Source organism: Corvus moneduloides, chromosome 10 (genome assembly GCF_009650955.1).
Source record: "Corvus moneduloides isolate bCorMon1 chromosome 10, bCorMon1.pri, whole genome shotgun sequence".
NCBI classification, from domain to species: Eukaryota; Metazoa; Chordata; class Aves; order Passeriformes; family Corvidae; genus Corvus; species Corvus moneduloides.
The window spans coordinates 5,705,819-5,731,859 of record NC_045485.1 but is presented as its reverse complement, the minus strand read 5'-3'; the positions used below and the strand labels follow the sequence as shown (position 1 = coordinate 5,731,859).

General features: G+C 46.1%; 1 protein-coding gene across 6 annotated transcripts in view; it reads right to left on the bottom strand.

Annotated features, from left to right (window-relative positions):
• ST6GAL1 (ST6 beta-galactoside alpha-2,6-sialyltransferase 1) overlaps positions 1-26,041 on the bottom strand; it is a 46,081-nt gene that overhangs the window by 14,857 nt on the left and 5,183 nt on the right. For 2 of the 6 annotated variants that reach the window (XM_032119319.1, XM_032119320.1), the window contains exons 2-3: positions 16,671-16,825; positions 396-522 (exon numbers count right to left, since the gene is read on the bottom strand). The gene's annotated coding sequence lies outside the window, so the exon portion shown is untranslated. Of the gene's footprint in view, positions 1-395; positions 523-3,227; positions 3,332-11,782; positions 11,885-14,033; positions 14,249-16,670; positions 16,826-26,041 lie in introns of those variants that run through there. The other 4 variants (XM_032119324.1, XM_032119323.1, XM_032119321.1 and 1 more) reach the window with 4 other exon arrangements.

Sequence of the window (26,041 nt, the reverse complement as noted above, 5' to 3'; positions counted from 1 at the left end):
TTTGCACTGCCTCACACTAGCAGATACCTCCAGCTCCCATCATGTCATAAAAGGGGGAATCCAATAGGAGGACTGCTCAAAAAGCAGCTCAAACTAGGCTTATTTGGGGGGGCTGGTGCACAAAACATACACTGATGCATAAACACCTCACAAGCAGCACACAGGATTGCAGAAGACAGGACAGCATTTGCTCACTTCCCTACATGGCTGCTCCAGATGTGTCCAAAAGCATGGGAACAATATGGAGACTCCAGGTGTCCTCAGGATACAAACACATGCAGATCACTGCCATTCCCACAGAGGTACAAGCTGCAACTTCCTCACTGAGGAACCTGCTGAAAGCATATAGTGCTATGCTGGGCTGCCGAGAGATTACTGAGCTACCAACACACTACCTGTGGATAAAGCAGCAGCTCTCCAACTCAAGTCATTCTTGGCTGTTGGCAGATTTCTTCAGAGGGCTTAAGCAGGATATTCCAAAACACAACAGTTCTGTGATGTGCTGAAGAGCTCAAGAAACACCTGCAAAAAAAAGGAGGAAAAAAAGAAATCCTATTAAGGAAAAACCTCAGAGTTCTAGGGATGAGCAAGTGTTGCCTCAGATAAACCCTGTGGTCCCAAAAAAGATGTTACCAAGGCCTGAAAGGACAGCAGCAAACACATGAACACCACATGAGCATTTTAAACACTTAAATTCCCATTCGAAATAGGCATCTTCCTTCTTTGTCTGAGATCTGCTCTCAGCTAGAGCAGGAACCAACTCACAGGCTGCCCGCTCTATGGTCCCACTGGAGTGACCAGATCCACTCAAGCACTGGATATACCCATAACACACTGAAGGAAATAATCTGATGCTGCTGCTTAACACAATGAACAGAGGAAAAGAAAGAAAAAGCTAACTTTTCCTAGGGAAATATCTTACTGCCCATTCTTGAGTAATTCATGCACTCTTGCAGAGAAGACTCCCTGCTTTTTTGGAACAAGACCCATGGAAAGTTGCTTTATAAAACATATCTTAATCCATAAGTCTTCACAAAATAGATAAATGTGTTTTAGACTTTACAGTTTCACTCTACCAAGGAAATGCAGCAAGAGAAAGGGAGATTTGACAGTATAATCTGAGAAATCAAGAAAGTAGCTTGCTTTTACAGGAAGTCTGAGTCAATATAATGCCACATGAGCTAAATTACAAATGCTATCCTTTACAGGACTAAATACTAAATTATTAAAGCATCCTAACGCTGAAAACTTATATTTTAACTTTATTAAGGAACAATATTATTTTTTCACTCCACGATGAAAAAGCCAACATTGCTCTACCTCCAGTTCTTAAACAACAACAACAAAAAGATCCAAGAAACACAAGTGATTCCAGCTTTTATTGGAATTACTTCCCCTGTCCTGACAGACAGTATAGCTTTTCATTTCCTTAAGTACAAATGTGCTAGAAGGGCACACTGAAGTCTTTTTGAACCAGGACAGGTACAGCAGTCTGGAGAGGGGGGGCACCAGGAGGGGATGCAGGACGCCCCTGTGCTCTGTCCTGTGAGGAGTAAGCCCAAGGTTCTCCACGCTGTTTATGGTTCCTCTCCTGCTGCGGTCTCTGCCAGACTCTCACTGCTGCCTCCTGCCATCCCCTCCGCAGCTGGGGACCCCGTAGGGACAACTCACTCGGGGCCTGCCTGGTGCTGTGGAGAACAGAAAGCACCACGTGAAAGCAGCTGACTGCAAAGCCATTTGCTGATGGGGAAAGCACCGCTGAGTCAGCCTCCGTGCTGTCAGGGCTCTGCTGAGCCACACACAGACAGCAATGCTTTCCAAATCGAGAGCAACACCAAAACAGAGCTGTCCAGTGTCAGCTTAGTACAAAACTCTGAGACATGCTTCGTGCAGCCCCCAGCCTGACCTTATTCACACTGTATCCCTTTGTAAGGGGCAAAGATCTGGCTTCCAGAAAACTCAACTAAGACCTTCCGTGCAGGGAGGACAGAGCCTCAAGTCTGTCTGGAGGTGCTCAGCAGCCTACCACCCTGCAGAGCAGAGCTCTTTGCTCCAGGCCCTGCACAACTCTGCTCTGCTTTTGACTTCAAAAAAGTCTTCTGAGGGGTTCCCAGGTGGAGGTGATGGCAGGCACATCTCACTAACCATCAGCTTTTGCTTCTCACACTTGAATCATATAGAAAGGTGGCAGGTTCATTACAGTGAAACAACTTTACAGCTCTCTGCAAGTTCCTGCTGGGACACTCCTCCTGGTGCTGCACAGCACAGGATGCCTAGCAAGTCACAACACCTCCTCTCCTTTCCAGGCCACTCAAAGGCACCTGGAAAACTTGCCTTCTGCACAAATTATCCCCAACTTTGACTGTACATGCCACTGCAGTGTGAACAGTTATTTTGCTTTGATTTGTGAGCTGGCAAAGTAGACTCTGCAAGCATGTTTTAGCAGAGCCACAACACTTCAAGAAACCTTCTGTTCCCCATGGATTCTTTGCAATTCAGCTTAATTATTACTACTACTTCACATGATAGGATTTTATTTTCTCTGCACAAGCAGTGCCTAAGATGGGGTCCCTCTCAAGCATTCTGCCACCAAACCTCTTTTGTGGCAAAGGAAAGCATCTGCTCTTCCTGGCAAAGTATCATAGCCTACAAGTGGCCGCTTGCGTGTACTTCTGTCTGGCAGTGGTCAGTACAAATGTACTTTTCCAAAGATGATGGAAGCTTGCCACCTACACAAAACACAAGGTACCAGCTAGGAGTATGAAGAAAGAAAAGACAAAAAAAAAAAAAATCCCCCAAACCTAGAAAAATACTTAAAACAAACAGCTGTCTCCTTGAAACCCAGAACCTGACACAGCTGTAGGGTCGAGCACTGGCTGGCAGGCTAAGCCCACACAGCAAGTCCTCTGAGGGTAAATTAATCCTGTGCAGAGAACAAGTGAGGGATGTGATATCTTCAAGGCAGTCAGGGAACTACATTCTGTCCACACACCCTTATACTTAACCTTTATTGTCCAATTCTCTTGCTGGTCTCAGGTCTAACCAGCAAAGTACACAACAGTGTGAAAAGTCCTGCTGCGTCTGGCATTCCACAGGCTGCTGTCTGTCCAGGGAGCTGCAGCCAGCAACGCCACGACACAGAACACCCAGCAATCCCAATTTCCACATCCCACAGCAGATTAACCCTAAAAATGCTACCAAGTGTCCTCATCTCAAACAGCCCTTACCTGTCTCCTATAGTGTCTGACAGCCGGTACACAGACAAACCACACGAGTATGGACAAAGGTATGAACGGTTCTTCCAGGAAATGCAACCAGCTTTGCAAAAGTTGTGTCATCAGCTGTACCAATGCCAATCCTCTGCCCATGTTTAATTGGTTCTTGAAACCACTCACATTACCCTAACAGCCCAAGGCAATGAACTCTACAATTGCACACAGTGCACAGACAACCCGTCCTCTCTGTGCTTTTTCAGGCTCTGTCCCACTTGTTCCAACTCCTCCTTGCACAGCAGCTTTTCCATACTTCAGATGCTCTCGGTCAACTTCCCCAGCACCGTCAGCAGGGCGTGACATCCCTCAAGGCAGGCACAGCGGCCACCCCCGCTGAACACGCTCACGCCACATGGTCCAGCAGCAACACAATAGTGGGGCTGATTTGTACTCCTTATGAAACTTCCTCCCTTTATTTCCCTTCCTGACCACTTCTGAGCCCTGATCTCTACACAGTCTGCAATGACTTCAGGTTATTTTGCAAGCAGCACTGACTCACCGAGAGCTGACCCTAGTGCAGGGCAGGAATAAATACATCTGAAAGAGCTGTATCTTACCTCTGCTAGCAGAGGATTCCTTTGTCCCTGTGCTGCCCAGCCACCCAGAATCACCAGAACCCTCTGCAGCTGCTCGGTGTTTCCCCTGGTCCCAGCAGCCACTCTGGAGATAAAGCCAGCCAAGCTCAGAACTCAGCCCTTCTCTCCTCTGCAGATCCGTTACCACTATTCAAGAGTGGGGATCCCAGAAAATCCCTGAGGGACTTCTGTGATGTTGTGAAACCTGACCGCTTGCTTTTCAACCTGCTAGGCAGCCACCAATCCACAACAGGAACAGTCTCATCCCATGACATCTTATAGTGGCTTTTTCTGAGGCTACTGGTGAGCAATCTCACCAAAACCTTGAAAATTCAAAGTCTCCCTCTCTCCATGTTCACAAACTTCTGAAAGTGAGAGAAGAGGAAATACGCAGAGAGATTTGAAATGTGACCCTTCTTCATTAGTTCTTACATATTCTACAGGTGTTAGTTACTTTTATTATGTTTACTGGTCTGAAGAAATGGACCCTACTAGAGTCCCTCTGAAACATAACCATGCCAAACAACACCTCAAATTAAACTTAAATGATGATTTGAGAAATACAACCCCTGGGGAGGGGCATATGCAGGAATCACATCCACCTGGTCTACCACGCCTCTCCTTGGTACTGCCATTCATACATTAGCATCATTCAGCTGCAGTTTTCTTCTCTCTGATGGATGCACAAAAGCTTTTTACTTTAGCAAGTTGTTCCTCAATCTTTTTTTTTTTAGATAATGTGATAACTATTTCATATTTAAACTCAGAGCATTTACATTTCTTTCCAGATTTCCTTCATTTATGCATTTCCATCTGCACCCACAATTATGCCATGCCTGCCCACAAAGTAGGAAAGCTTTGTTCCCAGCTTTGCTGGTGTATTTTTGAATGTTTTTATGCTGCCCTATATGAACATTTTATACTTAACTACACCTTTCTGTTCTTTTTTTTTGTACATTCTCAATGTACAAAACCCTTTCCTCCACCCAGCACCCTCTGCAAACCATCTCTGAAAAGAGCAGTGGTAGGTACCAGATGCTGAATGAGTTCCGATATAAGTGTGTGGAAAAGAGGAAAGACATGGAAGTGTAGGGCAGGAATTTTTCTGTTCAAAATAACATACTCAAGGAAACCTAAGAAGAGAAAAAATTTGGATTCAAAAAAGTAACCTCAAAACCATATCTGCTCTTAAAATTCCCTATTCCTGTCCTGAGGAAAAAAATAGATATCAAGACCCTTAACAGTATTAAACAAACTATGCTCATGCCATTTTGCAAATGAAGAAGCTCCACTTTCCACATGCTTGATACACCAAATGAAAGGTGATAAAACGTTTTCCAAGCTAAAGGTCTGTCCATCTGGAGCCAAGTTTCAGATCTCTCTGATACCTTATTTAGCCCAGCCTGTTACTTCAACTGTGTGTATCATGATTTTGTAAATATATAAGCAGGGAAGGCTTGCTTCTAGCAATTCTTGGTTTCATTCCAAAATATCACTGTGTGTGAAAATAAAACATCTGTTGAGCCATACATTTAGGCATTTCCAATGCCACCAAACAGAACATAACAGAAAGGGGAGAATGAGGAAACTTTACATAGAGATTTGAGGGGAAAAAAAGCATTTTACATGAGAAACATGGTTAAATTTCAGGTGACACATTAGGGAACTACACAGATCCCTTGCAATGAAATAGATCATTCCATTAGTCCTGCCTCCATTAAAAATCTCTGCATGTGCCTGTGAAAATATGCTGCTGTCACAGCTGAAAAAAAATCTTCCCAGGAGAACAGGAGAGGCAGATTCTGAGGGGAGGCACAGGGGAAAGCTTAAGCATGTGTTTCATTTTGGTTTTACATGTCAACAAACACTGGGATTTAATATAAGTCAGAAGCCTTCATTTCTGGCTGTGGCAGGCCTTTATTCCTGCTCTTTTCTACGTGCCATACTGGTTTTGGAGGGTGGCTCTGCCTAGCAGCACTCTGCCTCCCCCTCTGCCCTCATTAAAAGGCAGCAGCTTTGCTTTCACTCCCCACACAGGCTTTGCCAGGCACCTGCAGAACCACAGTCACCACCAGCCACTGAGAACCAAGGCGAGAGGTGACCTGCACTGCTGTGGCTTCCCACCCCTAGCTGCTGCCATCCCAGCAGGATGCCACCACAGCTCTGGCCCTGGACCAGCCCACATCAGGCACAGTCTTAAGTGAAGTGAATGTTTGGAGCTGCTGGAGCTCAGCTCTAATAAAGCACCTGACATTAACAAGTATGACATATGGGATGACAAACCCACTCCACTTGTGCTATGATCAGATGACAGTAATCTTGATGTTTATGGGGGAATCCACTGAAACCATTCTTAATACATACTGCTGTGCTCTAAATAAGTATTTAAACCCTTCTTTTAATAATTCCTAATGGGTATTTTGTACGGACCTAGTACCTTAACCATGGTGTACATGTATTTGAGTTTTACCATGTAAGTATTCTAAATAACAATAATATTACTATTTATAAGTTAAAACTGCTTTCTGAGTCACAGGATATCAGATTTATCAGTGCTTCATCTAACTAGAAGTTTACATTTTAGTCTTGCTAAAGAGGGTGCTTTTAGTGTCTCATAACATGGACTCCAGTTATGAAATACACTGAGCTAATTAATGAGTGAATGCAGTGGACCATGCTTAGCATCCTGTTTGGTGGGTTACTTGCCCAGAGGGTTAGCATGTTTATGAACTCCAGAACAGGATCAAGCCCTCAGCTGGTGGGAGCAGCACTTCTCCCTTACTAAATGCCACCTCCTACCCCACAGACAGACACCTGCTGAATATTCCTTGTAAACAGCACTGGACAGGGAAGAGACCCCATCTGCATGGGGTGTCTGCGTGCCCCAGGCCAGCCCTGTGCTCTTGCTGCACACTCCCACTTGGATGCAGTCAGCCAGATAGCCACCATGGCAGCTCCCAGTGCAGCTCAACACAGAAGCCATTTCCCAATGGGCACATGTCCATGGGAGTCTTGCTCAGCAAGATACCTGGAGACCCCTCTTGGTAAAAAACCTTTTCCATTTCTAAAACTGCCAGTTTCACATTCAGTTGGAGAAAGATGTACATGCATGAACAGTAGCAATTCCCGAAAATGCTGCTGCTTCTCCTGTATCCACAGCCCCAGTGTCAGGGCTTTACAAGTGAGGCTTTCATCATCAGTCAGCTTTATCACAGCCATTCCCACATGGAAGCCAGCAGTAAAAATCCCCCAACCCTGCCCTACTTTAAAGACCAGGATGCAATCGCTCACTTATGACTACTTTACATGGAACATTACACCTTTAAATCATTCCTCCCCAAGCATATGTTTCTCTACAATGTTCATCCTTCAAAATGAAAGGGGGAAGCTTCTTTATTTTAAATTAACAGCATGTGGCAGGTCAACGCTTTAACGCCTCTGCAAATATCACTGCACACCGGGACATGTAATTGATGTTCCATGGCCCCAGGACAATAAAACTCCCTGTGTGCCAGCTGCAGAGACACTACCCTTCAGGATACTATGCCTGACACCAGCCCTTTGCAGGTGAGGACAACGTTCTTGTGTCTCAAGGACAATGCAGTAACTCCTCACAACTTGCGCAAAGAAGAATCTAATTCAATTTAACCTAAGACCTCATCTTTCACTAAGTGAAATAAACTTGCACTAGTCTGGATCTACCATTGCTGGTTTTCAGTCCAATAGCACTACCAAGATTTATTTTTCTCTACATATCCAGAGTTCATCCCTGTTGAGGATGGCAGGGCTGGCACTCAACAGCAGTGTTCTACCACACCAGCTTCACTGGAAGAAAGGAGTAAAGTGTCAGTTCTGGCCATTGACTTCAGAAAGCCCTACTCAAACTACTCTATGTTAAGCAAAACACATCCTGCATTACATTTAAAATAAATTGGTTTTCACTAAGAAGTTCATATTTTATAATGCAAAGACATATACAGCTGTGAAGACTGTTTATCAAAAAGCATCAGGTGCTGAAAAAAAAGGCAGGTCCTGTTGGCAATTAAGAGAGCACTAGAAAGGACACCCACTAGAACCCAAAGCAAATAATTAACATGTAACAAGCAGTTCAATTATTTATCCAGTATAAATCAAAGTAGTTCCTTCCTATGCAAGGAATTTTAGGCATGGAGTACAAATGGAAACTTCAAAATTAGCATTAACTATTTTGTCTCTGATAGAAAAAGAGGCAGAGAAAAAAAGAAGTGTTATGACAATCAGATGTTTTTCCACTATTCAAAACCACTTGGTTTTGGTCTCCATAGCCACAGCAACAGGAAAGCTTAATTGATACCACTTCTGCCATGCATCACCATTTCTACTGGTTAAACTGAGAGTGAAACGACCAGAGGAAAGCCAGGGATAACTCAACACAAGCTGGTGAGAAAGGCCAGGTCCAAGCTCAGTGTCAGGCTGCAGCAGAGCAGCCAAGGCAGCAGATACACAGGAATCAATATACCCCAAGGTCCTGGATATTGCTCACTGTTGAAGCAGTGGCCAGGTTCTCAAAAGTCAGAATATCTGCAGTAGCAGATGCCAAGTATGTTTTGCCAAGGGGTGTCAGCAATTCACATCCTCACACAGTGAGCTCTTGAGGTGCCTGAACTTCAGTAATAATAGCAAATGATGCCCTGTTTTTCAAACACATTCATCTGGGAACACTATCCCCTTGTATTGGCATTTCAAATACATCTACTGTCAATAAGCCCACAAAAATAGTTTTAGGGAAGCGACCTTGCCTAAATACAACTCAGTTTTATAAATCATAGGCAATATAAATGTAATGCACAAATCCAGGTGCCTAGACATATTCAAAGACATTTAAAGAGCTTAAGACACACCTCCACCCTCAAAGTTTTGCACACGTATTTAGAACAGAAAACATTAATGCAACTTTCCTGAGAAAGTCTGCATTTGAAACCTCCTTGCTATTTTCTTCCCTCAGCATCCATCCAAATGTTTTGGAAAGGGAAGCAGGTTCAGCAGTACCTCCTACCCAAACCCAAGATTATGTCCTCTGTTTAAGGATCCGGCATGGAGAACACTTTGCTGGAACAAACAGGTGCCTCTCTGATGTGCAATGCTCACTCTTTGGTGGGATGGAGGACTGGCAAAGCCTAGCACCCCCTCCAGCTGTAAGCTCCCAAACAGAGCATGCCACCTATCTGGCAGCTCCATGGTGCCACATACAACACAGCCAAAGAAGTCCCTTTTTCTTCCCTACTTACACACCCTGACAGCATCCCAGCGATGAATCAGTGTTGCTGTGGGTATGGCATGAATTAACCTGAAACACAACAAGCCTACACAGTTGCTGGAGGGAGGAAAACACCATGCTTGAAACACATGTAAAGGTTACTGGGGTTCTGAGAGGTCAAGAAGGCAATAAAGGCCATGTTAATGTCTTTTATCACCTCCTCCCAGTGTTTTTAGCCTGCTTTCTTCCCCATCAGAAAATCAGGCATAAAGCCTGGAAAGCACTACCCAGCTCCTGCTCCCAAACACATCATTCACTTCCTACAGTCAGCACTTCAGAACCAAGTCTGGCAGCAGAGCTTGCAGATGACAAGTGGATGGATCTGTTATGGATCTGAACCACATCCCCACTCCTTGAAGCAGGCAGCTTTCTGCCCTCTGGTATTTAAGACATTTCATGTACATGGGACTTTGTGCCTTCCCTATGAAGGATGCCAACCCATTGTGCCATCCCTGTGGATGAGCAGACAGGAGTAACTTGGTCACTACCCACAGCAGCAGCAGTTCTTGAAATCTGCAGGATTATTGCTTTCCCAGGGTGGCACGAATGGCGGCCATTCTTCCCCAGGTATGCACAGTGCCAGGGAGAAGCACAGCCACAGTCAGTCCCCTGCTGTTCTCCTGGGCCCCACACACCCACAAGAGGCTCTGAAGTGCTGTGGACACACAAGTGCAGCCAGCACGGCCTGAGCCTGAGCCTGGCACCAGCACCATGGCCAGGCAGCTGAGTGTGCAGGGGGTACAGAACACAGGGCAGGAAGCCTGAGAAAGCAGGGGAAAAGGGAAAAAAGGGAGACTAACAACGAGCCTCAGCACAAATGCATTTTTCATCAAAGCCAGGTAACAACTTGCAGCATGGAGGGAGAGATCTAGACAGATAATTCCAACAAAAGCATAAGTTACTCCCTAAAGCAGTAAAGGAGGCACCAGACGTTTTTGTATCTCCTCCATTCAATATTGGCTCTCATACTGCCAATGTACAACATGTTTCTCAGTCTTAGAAAGCGGTTGTAAGACTTAAAAAAGCTCTCTGAGCCTCCCAGAGCAATGAAAGGTCCTCATCTACTCGCACAACCAGCCAGCCTTTTGCTGCAAGGATGGATGAGATATGAGAGGAAGGATGATACATGGAGGAATGGCAGGAGGATGTTATTGCCAAGGGCTGCTCCTGCTCACAAGCACACACAGCTCCTTCTTGCCACCCAGTGCCACCTGGCCACATAGACACCAGACTTCCTCCTTCACAAAGGGAACTCTCCCAGACACAGAAGTCAGGCATCTGTCATGCCTAGAATGGATGCACCCCTGTGCAGACAAGGAGCCTGCAGAAATCCAGCAGAGATGTTCCACAGGCTGGTGGTGGCTGCCAGCTGTGGGGGGTGACTCACAGGACACCAATGCCTAACTGCTTTAGAGCAAGAGCTGGGTGCTTCCAACAGCAGTGATCTCACTCAGTGCCACAACATCCACAGTGTTCCAGACTGGGAGAGGATCCGATGTCACCTCTAGCACAAGGCCATTTCTTCTTGCTGCTCAACAACCAATCCAAGCCCAAAGTGGAAAAGCACCAAGCTTAAAGTTCACTCAACATTAAACAAGGCTGACTTTTGATCCAGCTCAGACCAAGTTTTAGGTTAAAAGTTACTCATTCATTTTATTTAAACAAATCTGCCTATCTTTACTCCAGTACATTTCTAAGGGACAAATTTTTAAGCACTTCAGATGGGAATGCCACCACAGTCTCATGGGAGCTGATCTTAGGTGACCCTTCATCTTCCCTTTCCTTCCTTTCCTGCCAAAAGAATCCTTAACAGCAATGAACCCTGCTCTCCTCTCCACAAACTCCCCTCCAGGTTAACAGGATGGGAGGTTGGCTGCTACCATACTGTGTTTTAAGCTTGCACAAGCATCTGAAGATACAAAGTCCTGGATATCTCCTGACAACAGGCACACAATTTCCCCCCCATTCTGTCATACCAGTATCCCCTGAGGCTAAACTGGCAGAGAACCCTCAAGCCCTGGGTATGCTGGTTAGAATAACATGTAGGAAGAGCCACAGCACTTTAATATTAAAGCAAAGAAAAACAGCAGAGCAGCCCAGCAAAGTTGTCTTAAACTATTTTAGTATTTTTAATTTGCATTTCACTGGTCTTTTTGTTTGTGGTTTTTGGTTTGGGGTTTTTTTTCTAATTATTTTTAAGAATCAGGCCAGTTCAGCTAAGGTGGTTCTGTTCCACTGAAACACGTATTCTCTCTCGGATTTATAACAAATACATGTACTTATATATTTACGTACATATCCTCATCTATTTTTGAGTTAAGTAATAATGCATTCATAATACAGTGATATTTCAGAAATAAAAGCTTTTTCATAAGCTGTCCAACATGCACGTAGGCCAGAGTTGTACGTTGTCAAGGGAAATTACTTTTACATGGCGTTAGCTCTGAATTTTTCTTCCTCACTCTAAAGTAACAAATATAGAAATCACTAGTTAAAATGCATCAGCCTGATGAATATTTTCTGAAGTCTGCCAGAACAGCAATTTGAGGGGTTTTTTCCCCAAAGTACAAGGCTAAAAATTATAAGCCTACCCCAGTTCACAGGTTCTTTATCTTGTCTGGATCTCTGCACGGCATTACCTGTAGGCATTTCAAGGAGGGGAAGCACCAGTACTTCAGAAACTTGCAGCAAACCTCCTATGCCATTTTCGGGAGGTCTTTAAAAGCTGACTGAACATCAGAGCTCTTCCAGAGGTCTCGGAAGATTATGGCCCAAAGAGGTGAAAAATCATTTGTGTGAGAGCAGGGGAGCAGAGCAGAAATTCCCCACACACTCGTCTGGAGGTGCTGGCTCCCTCCCCCATAGCCTTTGACGTGGCCAAGGCGCTGCTGCTGCTGCCAGGGCAGATAAAAGCCCCGTGCTCTGCTCTGCCTGATCCCACAGAGCAGCAGCGCTGGTGCTGAGCGCCTGTCACCAACCGCAGTGGTTCGTGCAAGAGCTGTGCTCAGAGCCCAGGGATGCACAGCGCTGCGTGGAGCAGGGGAGGGAGGCTGGAGGTGGGTATGTGTGCTACCCATGAGGAACTGGGTGCTTTCCTACTGTGTCTGCACCTCCAGGACTCTCCTCTTCCTCCTGGGAAATCTGCCCTAAGGCCCCTCGCACCCCTTCCAGCATCCACACAGCACAAGGAGATGCCCTAATTTCTCTGGCCTTTTCCCACAGTGCAGCAGCAGGAAGCTGCCTTCCTGCCTTGGTGAGATCCCACTGCCAGGTCTCCTCCCACCCTCCACTAACCTTTCTTCTTGGAAGTCCTTTCCTTATTTTCAGTTTTGGTCAGCTTTTCCCCTCCATCTCTCCCAGATCCACTGCATGCAGTGCTTGTCCTGGGCTCATATCCTCTGCTCACCCAGGTATTTCAGAGCTCATGTACAAGTCCCACAAAATGTTTCAAGTGCAAAGCAGTGTCTGAGATGAGTATCACTTGCCACAGGACCTCACAGAGAGGAGAAGCCACAAGTACACAGAAACAGGCTGCTGCCACCAGAGCAGCTGCAGAGTCACATACACCAAAACCCAGCTCCTGACAGAGCTGCCCCAGACTGAGCACTGGTGGGACTCTCTCTAAAGTATACATGAAACCGCAGCCAAAACTAGCACATGGGCTCACGCTGCACTTCAGCAAAAGCAGAATTAGTTGCTCTGTTCATCTTACACAACACCATTACATGTGCATCATCCCATTATCCTGAAGGGAAACTATTCTAGTACATGGTCGAAGGCTTTGCTTCTGGTGTCCACTTACCTGGACACCCAACTTGGAGAACCACTCCTAAACCTGAACACAACACACCAAAGTGCATCCCTATCCTCTCCTCTGCCTCTGAACATCTATGCCCAACACACAACAAACCCTCTTCTCCAACAGGCAGGCTCTACCCCTTTCTAAAGCAGGAAGGGGTGAGAGGCTACCATACAGCCACAGGGAGCACTGAGGCATGTAGGGCAGTGTGTGCCTGTTTTTGGTTTTACTTCCCTATTTCACATGTGCCCAAAGGAAGAAAGGGAAGTCCCTTTTCCACTTCAGATATTAACATGTAAAACAGTGTAACTGGCAAGAGGGTGGCCAGAGATACAGATATTACAGACCAAATACATCACTTTGCTGGTTTTCAAATATCCATCTCTTCCAGCAGCCTTGCCATCTTGCAAGCCAGGCCTAACCAGGCTGCCTAGTCTGAAACCAGACTTAGTCACAGAGCGCTGGGTTTGACTGTTCAGCAGGAAGACTTTTGAGCGTTTCAAAAGGGGATCAAGATTTTGTTCTGGCACAAAAGGAAGGTGACTCTTCAGTGCTACCAGTGCTCATTAAGAGAAGGAATATCACCACACAAAAGGTCTATCTGAGCTTGAAAGATGAGTTTGGCCTTGGGTTTCAGCTGTCCCAAAGGCAGGCACCCAGTCAAGGCCAACAGTCCCAGTCCCTGCTGCCTATCTGTGCCTTGCATATGCACGTGGATTTGCCCTGTGCTGCCAAAGCCTCAGAGAGGAAGGCTCCCATGTCCACATGGGATCCAGCTATTTCACCAGCTCTCCTGGCATCACATCCCAAGTCACATCTTTTTCCAGCGAGGAGAGGATTTCCACAGAGGAACAAGGAAGAAAAACAGAACTAAAAACCCCTTGTTTCTGTGCAACAACCAAAACCAAGAAGTTTTGCAGCAGAAGAGCTCCATGGCTGACCTGCTTCTTTAATCCTTTATTCTCCACCCAATCCCACCTAACCAGAAATCAAGCTGTCTCCAGTGTAGTTTTCTTCCTTCCCCATGAAAAGAGCAGCTGCCAGAGATGTCCAAGGCAATGGGCCATGCTTTTTCTTTTCCACTCACCTACCTCCTGCCAATGCTCCCCAGGCTCCATACAGCTGTCTTGACCTCTGTGCAGATTTTGGCTGCTCTCTGCCCTCTTTGGGACTGGAAGTTCAGCAGACCCCAGGCAGGCAAGCTGCTGGAACTCCACCACCCATGCCCAAGCATTACAGTTTGCAATGCTAAAGGTAACACAACTCTGAGAGAGAGAAGTGTTGCTCAGCCAGAAAGTAAGAAAGGGTGGCGCATTTTCCATATTAAAGATCAGGTTTTAAGTGGAGGAGAGGACATTAGCATGTTTCCAGCAGAAGAGGAAGTAAAGAGCAACAGCTGGCACTCTTGATGCCAGCAAGTTAAACATTTACAGAAGCAGCTGTACAATGAGGTCCTCCCAAACCTTCTTCATGTGTGAAAACAGCCATAAACTCAATACTTACATTTGCAGTTGCCTCTAAAAATGCTTTCTACCAAGTTAGCTTTCCCATGCATGAGAGAAAAATGGAGGCTCCAGCACCAGCAATAGTCACTGCAATGGCTCACATGATACTCATCATCCTGGAGGGCAACAGCCAAAGGACTGCAGTGCTGTGATAAGGGGCAGGATGCCAGTGGGGAAGAGTGGTAGGGAAAGTAGTGGCACCACCAACAAAAGCACTTCAGGCATGATCAGCAGAGGTCAGCTGTGTAAGTAGGCAGCTAATTACTCTAACCTAGAGCCAAAGGCAATGTCCCCAAAGGGTTTCACAGAAAGCCCTTACCAAAATGAGCCCCAGTACACATCTCATATTTATTTTATGCAAGTCATAATAAACACTGGATATCAGACTCTTATCTCTGGTGCACAACCAATACGCATCAGCTTCTACAAGGGCTCCCACAAGAAGCAGAATATATGTTTTATTTCACTTTAAAGAGAAATACAGGATAGTTGCTAAGGGAGTATCAGGGAACCCTCCCTGTTTTCTTTACCATCCTCCCAACTCTGCATGTAACATGTGTTGCTGCCTGTTCTGAGCTTCCCCTCCCCCCTCCCAAAGACATGTGCTCATAGCTCCTTTGTTCCAAGTGCGGGCAAAGCCAAATGTAACTCAGACTCTTCAGCAGTGTCTCATTGGCCGCTCACCCCGGGTTTCTATTGATACCTTCTCTGGTGCTATGTATGCCTCTGCACATGCAGGTGAAAAGGCTAAGGATGTTGAAAAACATCTTGTCCAAGCTTTTGCTGTGCTTGGTATACCTGAGGAGATAAAAACTGATAATGGACCTGCCTACACCTCCCAGGAGTTTAAAAACTTTCGTCAGCAGTGGGGATTTCGACATGTTACAGGTATTCCTCACTCCCCAACTGGACAAGGCATTGTTGAACGTGCCCATCAAACCCTCAAGCGAATGCTGCTACAACAATCAGGGACCACCAAACTCAACTCACCTGTCCTCAGACTCAGCAAAGCACTGTTTACCATAAACTTCCTGAATGGCACCTTTGAGGATCCAAACCCTCCCATCTATCGTCATTTCCAGAACACCAGGAGACAGAAACTGCAGGAAAATCCAGAAGTCCTGATCCGGGACCCAGAGACTCAAAAAATCCAAGGACCATACAAACTTGTAACTTGGGGACGTGGGTATGCCAGTGTATCTACCCCTCAAGGACTGAGATGGATCCCAGGCAAGTGGGTAAAACCTTATGTCACTTCCTCAAAAGTTAAGGAGGTTAAAACTGCCTCCTGGAAGAGACGCCGTAAAAAGAATCCTGATTTTGCACCTTCATGTAAACCCCCTACTGCAGATCTTTATGTTAATCTCTTAAGTTAAGTTGCACTGTTTTGCACTCAGGTTTTTGCACTGTATTTTGTAAATCTTTGTCCTGATACTCCATACCATAGATGTCCTGACTAAACCCCTGAGTTTTGACTGGGGAACTAGTTTAAAGGCATCCTAGGTACTGTTGAGTTGTAGGGACGATAGATTACAATTATATTTTGCACTGTTGTTTTGTTACTGTTCTATGCACTTTTAAGTTACTAAGAGTTACAACCCAGCTTTAAAGAAAAAAAAATAGGGAATTGTTGCTGCCTGTTCTGAGCTTCCCCTCCCCCCTCCCAAAGACATGTGCTCATAGCTCCTTTGTTCCAAGCGCGGGCAAAGCCAAATGTAACTCAGACTCTTCAGCAGTGTCTCATTGGCCGCTCACCCCGGGTCCGCCCCCAGTCCGCCCCTTTGCCCTTCTCCTAATAAAAGATGGTCGAGGGGAGGCAAAGGCTCTCTCTCAGCTCAGCTACTTTCCTGTAAACATCTCTGGTCGTCTGTCTCATTTGAAGGCTTCTAACTGCAGGGAATTGAGCGAGCAGGGAGCTATATTTCTCCCTCTTTGCTTCTGCTGATGGTATTTGCTCTGCAGCTGATTCAGGTACCGATTTTAGAGCTACTGAAGTGCTAGATTGCCCGTGCTACCTCTCAAGGCTGCTCGAGGCTTTCTAAGGCATTGAAATACAAGCGCTAGCCGGTATAAAGCTGAAAACATGAGACAGCCTCAGTGCAAACAGCAGTGCCTCAATGTCTGTGGCCCTGTCACATTGACAGCAGCCTTGCTCTTGCTGCAGACATGTGTAAACGAAAAAGGGGGCAGGGAAAAAAAAATAGGAAGATCCATGATCATCACCTTCATCTCCAGGTTCCTTTGCTGTCCACAGAGGTTCCTGTCAATCCCTTCCAGGCAGCAGCAGATTGCCACGTAAGATCTGTAGGAGATGCCACTGCAGGCAGCACATCAGTGCTCTCCATGCAATTCTTCACGCTCCCATGTCCCCCTCTAGCCTAGGAAAGAAATTAAGGTGAAGACGTTAGACAGCCACATCAGACTGGTCAGAAACACTGGACAGGAGACTACAGCCACCAGCTGGGACCACACAGCAAATCAGCAGTGGCACAGAAACACGCAGAGCATGCGGAGAGTGCTGTGTCCACACCGTGTGTCCTGGATAAGGCCAACAATCAAGCTGGTGACATCTTGAAACATTACTTGAGTAAAACAGCACATAGAGCCTTGTTTTGAAGACAAAATCTGCTGGTGAACACCTGCTGGCTGCAGAACTCGCCAGAGTCTAATGGCAGGAGCCAGGGTGAGTTGGTAATGCTGACATCAGGGCAGAAGAACTCACCCTTTGTGTTGGAGGATGGTTCTAAGGAGATCTTAAGAATGCAGCCTGTACAAAAATATGTGCAAAGCCCTTCAAGGATCCTTCTCCCACTGAACTATCCATAGCAAAACCTACTGCCTACTCTGACACGATGGAGTAGCGATGCACTGCAATTACCTGATGACCTTTGCTGGAAACACAAAAGAGCCTTTACAGAGCTTCTATTTCTAACCTCTCCCCTACTTCTAAAAGAAACTCAGTGTAACTGCAGCACATGTCCTAAAATCCTCTTAAATAAGATATTAATCACAAGACTGTTTAGCAAGCAAGAGCACACGGTCCGCTTGAGGAAACACTGGCTCCCCTAATTATCCTGCCCTGGGCAAGTTTCCAGTGTATGTGCATGGCCTGGCATATGTTCCACCCCGAGTCCAGCAGCTCAGCTTTCTGCTCTCAGTAGGGAGCCCAAGCACTTAACAGTTTAGTAAGAGGTCTCAAGATGTCCATATCCCAAATTACTGCCAGCTTGAACCATCCAAGGACCCTAACCCATAGCAGCACACCACAGCAAGGGAGGGAAAGCAGTGGGGAAAAAGTAAGCTTAGGTTTTATACATTTTGTGTGATGAAGAAAAGGAGGAAGATGGGGAAAAAGAGAGTAAAAAGCAAGAAAGGAGGAAGATATTAAAACGAGGGGTGCTGCTGCTCATGCAAAGAGACATTAGCACACAATGCCCTATCACGAGCACTGAGGTCCCACCAGCACAGGCTGGTGAAGTTTCCTGCCGGGTGAGACTGAGTGAAACTAGAATGATACTTGAGGGTTAGGTCAAACGAGAAAAAAAAGAAACAACTATCTGCTAGACTGAAAAATAACATTCTTTGTGTTTGCCAGCCTGCAGCAGTACCTCAGCATAGGTGCATCTTTGAGAAGCACCTCACTGAGCAAGGGGTCAGCCATCACAGCAAGTGAGGAAATCTAGACAGGCAGACCCCAGGAGAGCTGTAAGGCAGTCCAGGAAGGCTGAATGAGTCATGGTGAGCCAGAGCCCCAGCACATTTACATGCCAGGCTAGGAAGTCCCTGGCCTGCAAGCTCAGCAGGATCCCCTTGCTGCAGGCTGTGTTCCCACCAGACTTTGTGGCCTGCAGAAAGAGTGCATTTAAGTGAGAAAAAAGATGCAAACAGGAGATAAAAGGGATGCAGAGAAGCACAGACAATTGAAGAAGCCTGGCACACTGGTTGCCCAGTCAGGCAGCACTTCTTCAGGGACAGCAGTTTTAAAAACATACAACAATCCACCCCTGGCTACCTGCTCCCTGCTGAAGTCTGCCTTGATACATGACTGGAAAGTGAGCCCCGAGGTGCCACCAGAGGCAATGCAACCTCTGCCGTGGCAGAACCTGGGCAGGCACAGAGCCGTAAGAGGAAGCACAGCAGCCAAGTTGGGGCCAAGGGAGCTTCCCAGCCATCCACCCACTCCTTCCTGCTAACAGGGCAAAATGCTCAAAAATATTCACCAGCATCTCTGGGAGGCAAAAGGATCAAGGATGTGCCCCTCACCAAAGCAGGACAGCAAGAGTGCCTGCTTAGGAACACCTCTGACAGCCCAGCACCCTCCAGATTGTGCACAGAGCCTATGCTGGGTGCTGAGAGCCACCAGCTGCAGGGTGGGCAGGGTCCCTTGGCAGAGCTTGAAAGCCATGAGCACAAGAGTGATCAGGTCTCCTTGCCTTCAGGTCAAACCAGAGTTTGAGAAATTCATCAGCACAACATTTCTACACTGCAAGTTTCCCCATCAGGAATACAAGCAGATAATTACTAAAAGAGACAATATCTTGAAAGATGACAAGGTTAAGTAGGGGCCCATAATTACCAACTATTTCAGAAATGTAAAAGTTTTCATTAATTTATCATTAATTCTTCTCCCCTCCTGAAACAGAGGATCTATTTGGAAAGATCCTGAAAATTAAGTACCAATCCAGGTGAGTTTGTCTGCCTGAAGGGATTTAATACACTCTAGTAACATCCAGGCTCCAGTGTGACAGGTCTCTGCACTAATGGCCAGTAATCACCAGCCTGTGGGACCAGGAGGAGGAGGCAACTGCCTCCTCTGTCATTCAGCATCCCTCCCACTGGCAGTCAATGGAGACTTATGACTTATCTTCTTTCTACAGTGAGGAACTATTTCTCCTTCCCACCTTACCAGCTACAGCATAACCAATAGCCTGATGGATGCTTTGGCAGAGGAAAACATCCTGCTGTCTGTCGTCTTGTAAAAGAAATGGTGTTTGTTTATTGCTTAATTGTTAATGCTGATTCATCCCAAAGTTAGAAATCTTGCCACCACAACTCTTCCAGAATGCAATAATCAAAGCTCTGCCTGTCAGGTTAATCACAATTAAGTGGAAAATCATTAAAGCCTTTGCAGAGCACCAGCCAGGAATGCCCCCAGGCCTCACAACACAGAGGCTCAGATGAGGGCAAGCATGGCTGGGAAGGCACAGACACTGGCTGGGGAGCAGGGACACGAACAATGCCACCACTGGCAGGGACAGCTGCACCCTCTGGTCACATCAGTAAGATGAGAAGACGTGAGGAATAAAGAAGCCAGGATGGGGCAGGTCTACCAGACACAGGGGAGTGGGATGTGAAACCCAGACAACATCTCAGACAAGAAATGGAATGAGACACCAAAGAGCTTCAGACCAGGACTCATCCATGAAGACAACTAAGGCAAGGACTGGAAGGTAGGCTGAGAACAAGCTTGAGGAGGAGCAATGACTGGAGCAAATACTTGCTCTTGGGCCACTGGCAGAGCCCATGGCTCCCCTGGCTACTGGTGCCAACCAGCCAACAAATCGTGTCTGCACAGCCTATCCTCCCCACCGAGGGTCCATAGGGAGGACAATGTTTCATTAGCACTGTCTGTTGATCATTCAAGCAGGATGAGCCTATGTGGTGGACTTAGGAGCCCAGCCCTCTCCTCTATCCATAAAACACAAAAGAAGGACATTATAATCCTGCCCCTCCTTTTGTCACAGCATACTCCTTTCACACAGCAGAAGCATTCACTGAATGACAGCACTGAAATAACATTCTACATGGGTGAGGTTTTTTTCAATAATTTTTTTTTTTTAAGGTGTAGTAAGTAAGGCACAAAAGCCAGATAAAGTCTTGGGAGAGGCAAACTAATGCTGACAAGGAAGTGATTCCTGCTTTGGTTCCTTTACAGTTGCTGTGAAATCAAACAAACCTTAAAATAAACTTCTCGCATCCCTTGTTGCCTGACCCTTGCACAAGGACAGACTCATGATCAGGTCTGCACATGGGCTAAGCTCTCAGCCACAGAACTCCATTTCATGGACATCAGAAATTAAGAGGAGAGAATTCCTGGCAGCTTCCCAGAAGAGCACCCAAAACTGGCTGAGTACCCTGTGCATGCCTCAGCTCCCCATTTACAGAGCTGCTTTCCCACAAACACACCATGAACTGCAGCAGCTCGGACATTTATGAGCAGCACCACAGAGGAGCATATTGGAAAACTTGTGTTTCTGTCCTTGAGGCAGGGCTTAAGTACACAAGTAAAGCACAACCTCAGAGCTGCAAAAAGGAGAATAAAACCCCCCCCAAACAACCACAAATACAGATCAGTTATGCACAATGAGCAAGGCAGCATCAAGCCAAGCAGCAGCTGTGGAATCATGCAATCAGAACCTGCAGCACACACACAAGTCAGATTTGAGCTGTATAACTTAAAAGCTGTCCTGCCTTCTGAGAGCCTGGCTCTGCAACCTCTTCTGTATTTCCAGGGAAAATACAGAAGTCCTTCCACTTTCATTAAAGATCCATTCCCTTTTATTAAAGCAAATTCTAGGACAAGTCAAGGGCTACTGCAGACCACTGGCAATTAATTCTGTAAGTTGGCAGCTTGTGCTTAAGCAGAAGAATGATCGTCATCTCAGAGGAATGGGCTCTGTGCAAATACTGTGCCTTCAGCAGCACCACAGAAGACAAAGAAACCCAAAAACATACCTTCTGCAGAAAAGAAGCTCGGGAACCAAGGACACAGAGAGCAGCAAAGGCACTTCAGCAGTGCCTTAGTCATCTGAGATTGATGTGATCACTGCTGCCAGACCTTAACCTCTGCTACCCAGAACAGGGTACAGCCTCAAGGGCAGGAATTGAAAATCCAGTTAGTGATTGCTAGGTTGGCCACAGGCCTGGGGAGAGACACACTCAGTTACCAGGACATTATCAGGATACCCTAGAGGGGAAATCCCGTGCTATTGCGCTTTGTTCCCAGGAACAGAGAAACTCACCTGTTGCAAGGCAAGCTGAAGCAGGACTTGGTCTCCCACACATCACCAGGATACAATGCAGCAACAGGGGCACAGCCAACCTCCCCAGCCACAGCTCAAGCAGGAGCTATTCCATGGCCATGGAGAGAGATGACCTGTGCAGGTTATGGCTGATCCAGTCTCTCACCTAGCCACAGTCTTGTCCCAGCAATGCCCCAGCAGGACCCTTCTTCCACACCTACCAACTCAGAAGTTTCTCATTGTTTACCCTGGGTATTGCAAAGACCAACATTTCCAGTTCAAACCCATTTTACTCAAGATGAACTGAACTTACCTGATCCTCCTCCCCGAACCAGAGCTAAAGATTCTCTTTCTCCAGTGAGCAACACCAAATTAACTTCTCCACAGGCCTTTTATAAGGGGGTAGTTTTTGCAGCTCATCTGCTCTGAACCATTATACCTACTTATTGACACAAACACACAGCTAATAGTCTCCTGGTAACTGGCTATAAAAAAATTCATTAGAACTACTGATAACACCAACAGCTAAATTCAGTTTTGTGAAAAATAATAAGTGCAACTACAGAGAAAAGAGGCAGAATGTATTTGGACATTTGGAGAGTGGGTAGGGGTTCTTGTGGTGGTATTTTTGGTTTGGGATTTTTTTTCCCAGGAGTTTGTTTTCATGAAACTGAAGGGAAAGAAGGCCAAGGATGAGGAAGGGCTAAAAGATGCTCGAGGACCAGAGAGACCCAAAGCTGTCTAAGACATGGCTGCTTAGGAATCTGGCAGGAGCAGAAAGGGGCTAGAAGGAGCAATACTGGAAGGATGAGAAAGCTAGCCAGGAATGTGGACAAAGGAAATGCCCTAAAACAACTTCAAGATTGTAAGACACAGCATTAAAACATGCCTGTGGGCCAATCTCAGATGAGGAGAAGCAGGATATGATCACCTTCTCACCCAGCCTGAGCTTTTCACTTCAGAAAAACAGCCAGTGATGGAAAAAGCAAGCCAAAAACCCCTTCCCACCAGCATAACCTGTGGTTAGTGAAACCCTGGCAGGTGGGCTTAGGGCAGCCATCATAGCCCACGCTCTCCAAAAGTCATCATCACCATCCCACAGTCTACAGCATCAGCTGGCCAAGAACAGCACGAGCTGGGGCTGCACACCCAGGGGAATGTGGGGGGCTGGCAACACGCTCACAGCTGTTCCCCCCACTTACTCGGAGCCCTGTGCAGCGTTTAACCACACCCCGCGTTTGTTTTCTTCCAGATCAGGGAGTTACAGCAACCAGGGGAAATCCACGTGGGCAGAACGTGGGAAGGAAAAGCAGGGATCTTCTGACAGCAGCGACTGGTTCTCTCAGCTCAGCCCAGCCCCCGATCGGCTCCCGGCCGAGGTGCTGAGCAGGCTGAGCGCTGCTGAGACGGGCTCTGGCACACGGGCGGTCCAGGGCTCGGCTGCGCGGAGCTGAGCCACGAGAAGAGCCAGAGCCGCCCCTTTCCTGCCCCGCAGCCTCGGAGGCAGCCACCCCACCGAGGGGCTGCGGTGCACGTGTGGCAGGACGTGACCTTCGCGCCTGAGAACACCGCACAGATGCGAAGCGCTGGCAGCAGTAAGACAATGTTTAGGTGCACGATTAAGCATTTGAAACATCACCGGCAGGGCTCGACTAGCTGTCCTCGCCCAGCGTAAAATCTCAGCGCAGAGATCGCAAAGGAATAGCGGGGAGAAAAAAGGCATTTCTGCAATACCTCAAATAAGTGAGGCTTCCAGAGTGTTGTCTGTGTGAAGACAGATGGGAAAAATCAAGCCAAATTAATGCCAGAAATTAATTTTAAAAGTATGAGTTAATATGCATTAATTACCTTGGTACACTCCCACATCTGTAGCTATGGTAAGCTTAAATTTCCTTAATTTCCATTCACTTCCAGCATGAACTAAACAAATTTTAATTAAGATGGTCCATGCTGAAACTTAACACCATTTCTGACATCAAATTTTTTAACCATACCTTAATTAACCTTTCTGAATTTTTCTCCTTAGATTGCATATGATCATCTAATTAAACAATCCATCCATGAATATCTAATAAAATAGTTACCCAACTGTACTCCCCTAGTAACTAAGCAAACTTCTTAACCTTAGAACATGTAGTTCATCTGAAAGAGATGGGTGTTTTGCAAAGTCATTTACAAAGTGGTAAAAAGTTTCCAAAACTGAAACTGGAAAGGGAGAGGGGATCTATATCACACTTGAAAATTAATTTGACTGTTACCCCAGGTGCAGACTTTAAGGAGTTCACCTCAATTTTTAAAAACACACTTCTAACCACATTTGAAATTGCTGAGCCACATCCACAGAACCTAAAATAATTGCCACTCCACACCCATGCTATGTTATAAAAGAATAAAACAGAAGAGACAAGTAGCAATTGCTCTGAAAATCAGCAGATAAATCTACAGAAAATTACATCCCATCCATGCAGTTCCCCCACCTCTCTGCACTGTTCTGACCTCTCTGTTAAAGCAGGCAGCCTGGCAGTGGTCCATGCACACAGGACATGGAACCACTGCCCAACACCAAGGCTCCATCACTTTTTCAGACTCCTCAATCCACAGGTAGCTGCTCAGTCTGCAGGATTCAACACAGCTGTTCTTTAAACACACATTAAATTAAATTTGAAGAGCCTAAAAATGCCAGTGATCCCTCACTTTGTCCCATTAGCAGAAACCCATCACACAAGGCATTCCAGCCGTTGCTCTTCCTTCCTCTCCAACTGGGGACTCCCACATCTCCAAAAATACCCTTTCATGTCACAGGCACAAGCAACACTTATTTCTATCAATTCCATTTTTGCCTTTGGAAATCCCCCTGCCCCCAATACTAAAATGTATCCTTGGGACTGTTTCATCTCTGTTCTCAATTCCTTCACCCCGAATGCCATCCCTGTCCAACTGAAACCTGCCCCTGCAGTATTTGTTGGAGGCAAGTCCTAACACATCACTTACTTCCCCACCACAATGGGTTCTGTTCAGAAAGGTGCAAGGCAGCTCCCCATGCAGCTACAGACTTCACAAAATATACATTATCAAGCTATGAAAGAAATTTGTTAAGACACAATCAGTCACTCTATTATGATCTTCCCAAGAAAGCAACACTCTCATGGACATAAGCATTTGTGGAAAATGCTTATGTGGAAAACTGCAAGAACACCTGTTAATGGAAAACAAGCTTCATATTCACAGATACCATCATGTGGATGAGAGCAAAATCCATCCAGCACCTTCCAGACTCTTATAAAACATGTAAAGTATTAGTCAGACTTGCCTGTGAAATACCAGCCCAGAGAAGCCAGAGCACAACTTTTCCATTTTTGCTACATTTCTGCTAATGGACTTCACTTACAAAGTGCCCAACTCCCTGACAATTATTTACACTGAACCTCTGCTGGAGAAATAAGAGCTGAAGAAGTACAAATATAAATTTATATAAAAATGTAAGCAACCCAAAAAATAGAAAGTATCATAGAATCATCATAGAAGGTTTTGGGTTGGAAGAGACTTTAAAGATCATCTCGTTCCAACCCCCTGCCACAGGCAGGGATACCTTGCACTATCCCAGGTTGCTCCAAGCCCATCCAACCTGGCCTTAACACCTCCAGGGATGGGGCATCCACAACTTCGCTGGGCAATCTGTTCCAGTGCCTCACCACCCTCACAGGGAAGAATTTTTTCTCTGTCAGTTTGAAGCCATTTCTCTTTGACCTGTCCCTCCAGGCTCTTGTAAATAGTCCCTCTCCATCTTTCCTGAGGGCTCCCTTCAAGCACTGGAAGGTCCCAGTTACGTTACCCTCAGCCCCTCCTTTTTTCAGGCTGAACAAACCCAATTCTCTCAGCCTTTCCTCACAGGAGAGGTGCTCCATCCCTCTAAGAATCCTGGTGGCCTCTTCTGGACTCGCTCCAAGAGGCCAAAGTCCTTCTGTGCTGGGGACCCCAGACCTGGTGGATGCAGCCCTCCAGGTGGGGTCTCACAAGACCAACAAGGAGATTTTTATCCCATCAATTACAATCTTGTACACCTAAATTTTTAATTTCCTTAAGACCCCTTGCAAGCACAAAGAATAGCAGGACCACAGTCAGGTCACAGGGATAACCAAGAATAAACACAGTGATCATCCATCCCTGTACCAAAGTAAAATCTTGAATTTAGGAAGAACCAAACTGTGATGGAAGGAGATAAAAACTAAAATCAACTAAATAAATAAACATTAACCCAACTTAGTTAACAAAGGATCACACTCAAATTTTCAGTCTTGTTAGGCAATGCGACTCACAGCATGAAGGCATCTTCTCTGAGAAGTTTCTTTAATAATTTATTCATTTAAGATACAAACTAATTGCTTCTGGGATGCTCTGTGCCTTCAGAAGAGAGCAGCTCAGGCAACAGAGCTCTGCTTGCAGCCTTTCCTAAGGATTCTGTCTTGCAAAGAAATTTAGAACAAAAAAGTCATTATTCTGATGTTGTGCATTAAATGTTATTTCAAGGTAAAAGCAAGTCCTTAAGATTAGCAGGGGGAAACCAGGACCACA